The following is a 3,585-nucleotide window of genomic DNA, read 5'->3' as shown; positions in this document are numbered from 1 at the left end:
CTTTATTGGTCCATCACTTGTTTTACCCCCTTTTCTCTGTCTGTGTATCTGTCTGCTACACCACCTGATTCATTCAATCCAGTCCTTATCTGTCTTTTTCTGCCTCCAGCCTAGTTTCTAGTGCAACTTAAAAAGACACCACTGCTGTTGTCGAATAATTTGTATCATTTTGCCTTAAGGAGAATATAAAACTCCCTGACTCTTTGGAAACGAGCAGAGAACTCTGACAATATTGGAAGGAAAATGGCGGATATTTCTTTTTAAATCCAACCAACGGAAATGAGAACTGAAGAAAATCATGTCATTGCCTTTGTCTGTTTTGTTTATATGGCATAATTTCCTTCTCAATGGACTCAATTTCAACTAACTTACTTACGTTATATTCTCCCGGCATCTGAGACGTGAGGTGCACCTTAAACAATGTTCACAATAAAAACGTTCACGATAATGACGATACATTTATGAGATTTATAAAGTTATTTTGAATCTGTTTTCCTCTACCTGTACAGAAACACGAGATGAACAGCCAGTACGTCAACGGATCCATTGCAGCCGACTCTGTCGCTACTGTTGTGGCTGTAAAACGGTGGATACTCTGTTTTGCAAAATGACTTTCACTTTTAGCAATTCGTGCCGAGAATAGTCACACAAGTGAATTGTTTGGTCCCCATTAAGGTAGCATAGCAAGAGTCGGCAGAAGTCTCTGCAGTAGTGCGGTAGTGTCGTATACTGTAAGCAGTCTGAGCCGTTATTTGCTAGCTCTGTTCATCCTTTATTTTTTTGCATTTGTGTAATTGCTTAGCTTAAGTTGTCTGTTTTGCATTTCTATGTGCAGGACCCCAGGAAGACTACAGGCACACCCATGGGCTTCCTTAAATACACAATAATAAATTATAAATATATATATATATATATATATATAGACATATCTACATTATAAAGCATAATTAATCATTCTGATTTCTTTTACTGCAAGCCAAAATAAGATATTCAACAGCAAACAGCTTTAAAACACTGTTGCGCAGCGGGGAGTCTGCTCGTCTCACATTCATTCCTAAGAATCAAAGACGATCAGCTAAAGGGCACTTTCTTGACATGGAAGAATGGGAAACCTTATTAGAACTTAATTCTACATCTTCCCTTCATTGTTTAATATAAAATGTATATTACTGCATTATTGATGGTCTGAAAAAGATGATACAGTATTCCTTCACTCATTCATTTAACAGCAGGAGTTACTCTGAGGTGTGTGCAGGTTTGCTGTAAATACTTAATGAGGTCTTATTGTAATTGGTGTGAATATTTCATGGGTATAAAAGATGCAGAGTTACAAGGACTGACAGCCAGGAACGCGACCTGATTTCTGCTCCTTCCAGGGTGGCTCATACACACACACTCTGACAAATATTGTGCAGTAATGATATTTATTCACACACACACCTGCACGGAGATGCACACTTACAAGTGTACCCAAGGATATGCTCTAAACGCAGTGTATTATGGCTAAATGGCTGGTTACACAAAATGTCCTTTTCCACGTCGTTTATGTCCGGGTAAACTATAACTATAAGTATAACTTATAACTATAAGAATTGTGGAGTTAGACCATTGAACTGAACTTCACCATTTTAGTGTTTAGGATTTTTTGTCCGAGCCTGAAATCATGGCTCGCTGGAACCATCCTTAGCATAACCGCTACCCTGACACTTTATAAAGACTAGACTCGCAGGGGTCTTCAAAGTTTCTCATGCCAAGGACCCCCAAACTGTATATATTGTATAGAAGAGGCTTGAAAAGGTCCGTGCGACAGGTGGAGGGTGGCTGTTTGGTCTAGATGAGGTACGTGAAGAGGAGGGAATGCGCAAAGCAAAAAAATAAGTAATTGCTTTATCTACAAACAATTTTGCAACCCCCTGCAGTTCCTCCGCGGACCCCCTAGGGGTTATTTCATCCAGATTCAAGTTAGCATAGGGCTAACCGCTGCCACCTCTGCCGATTAAAATCTCTCCCGTTGATATTCAGCACGTAGCACATCAATGAGATTGCAGCGTTGTATATACTTGCAGTGTACAACCCTCACATGCCATTGTATTGTAATGTGATGATTGGGCGTGGTTTCAGCACCTTCAGCCGACATGAAGGTGTGTTTTAGTGCAGAGAATACACACATTTCTAACCTATTTGATATACTTTATAATGTTTATAATGATTGAATATGGCTGGGTGGTTAACACATCATTTCTCTCTTGTATGACAACATCAGAACACATATTTACTTGTGCTTTACCCGGACTGTACTGTCATGTTACTCATGATCCTCATGTTGTGTTTGTATTTGATCAAATAACAACTTATTGATTGTGAAGCGGGCGTTGTGAGGCTTACCTAACACAGGTCCCTGGAAGAGGTAAACAACATGTCATGCTCCATACAGCCATAAAACACAGCTGCACAACGAGGCCTTTATCATTCTCAAGTTTTAAATAGTTGAAACTTCAGAATGCATAACAGATGGCAAAGTACATCAACAGGTAACTTTGGTCTCTAGGGTTTTGAGTCAAACATTACAAACAAAGGCTAGATGTCCATCGATTTCCACCTGGTGTGTTTCAAATGCCAATCAATGGAGTATAAGTGTTTTGAAGTACAAGTTTTTAATTTATCTGGGCTTGTGTTTGCTGAAAATAGACACTTTGTATCGTGCACGAAGACGTTAAACATATGTATGCACCTTGTGTGTGGTCTTGAGTGTGTTGGCTGGAAACAATACTTTTATGTTTTAAATCATAAGAATAAATGGTGCATCAGATGGTTCTTATACCAACTGATCTGTTTCCTGGTTCATTCTAATCTAAAGTGCATTTCCTCTTGCATTACCCTTGGTTCATCCTGGGACATTGGTCATCTCAGTCTAAATCTCTCATCTAATCTTGAAAAATTGTCCTAACTTTAAGGTCCTGTGTAACCACACACACACACATTTGTCATCATTGTTCTGCTGCAAGGGGTTTAAAGTAGATTTTAAAACAGGGGAGACTATTTATCTTATCCGAGCATCTCTGCACTGGCTCCTGTTTTAATCCAAACGCTTAGTGTTAACACTGAATTAGCAGTTAATTGGTAAACATGCATACGGTATACGTACGTACCATATGCAGCCTTCTGACAAGGAGTATGTATACAAATGTGATGGGTCTTAATTTTAGTCTACATTTCTTTTCCCAGTCAATAGTATGGATTTCTGGCAGATCTGTTAGCTGTGACTCAAAACATTTTACGGTAACTTTTCCCTTCATTGGGGTTAAGTCTCTGGCTGTCCTCGCCCAGTCAACCATGTGTATTTGTTTTTAAATGCAGCTTTCTCCTTCATTTCACATCTTGCTATATATGTTTTTTTCAGATCCTCCACAGATCTCTTGTTTTCCGGTTGTGTGGGTTTTCTCAGCTACGTTTTCCTCCACCACATTTCTTTAGCAACAGGGAAAGAGAGTCCATTTATGATGTTTCTTTCATATTTGCTTGCCCCTTTAGTTAATAATCTATATATCTGAGGAGATAAACATGTTCTGCTTCAGACTCCAAACG

The sequence above is a fragment of the Cottoperca gobio genome, chromosome 13 (assembly GCF_900634415.1).
Source record: "Cottoperca gobio chromosome 13, fCotGob3.1, whole genome shotgun sequence".
In the NCBI taxonomy this organism is placed as follows: Eukaryota; Metazoa; Chordata; class Actinopteri; order Perciformes; family Bovichtidae; genus Cottoperca; species Cottoperca gobio.
This window is presented reverse-complemented; position numbering follows the sequence as displayed.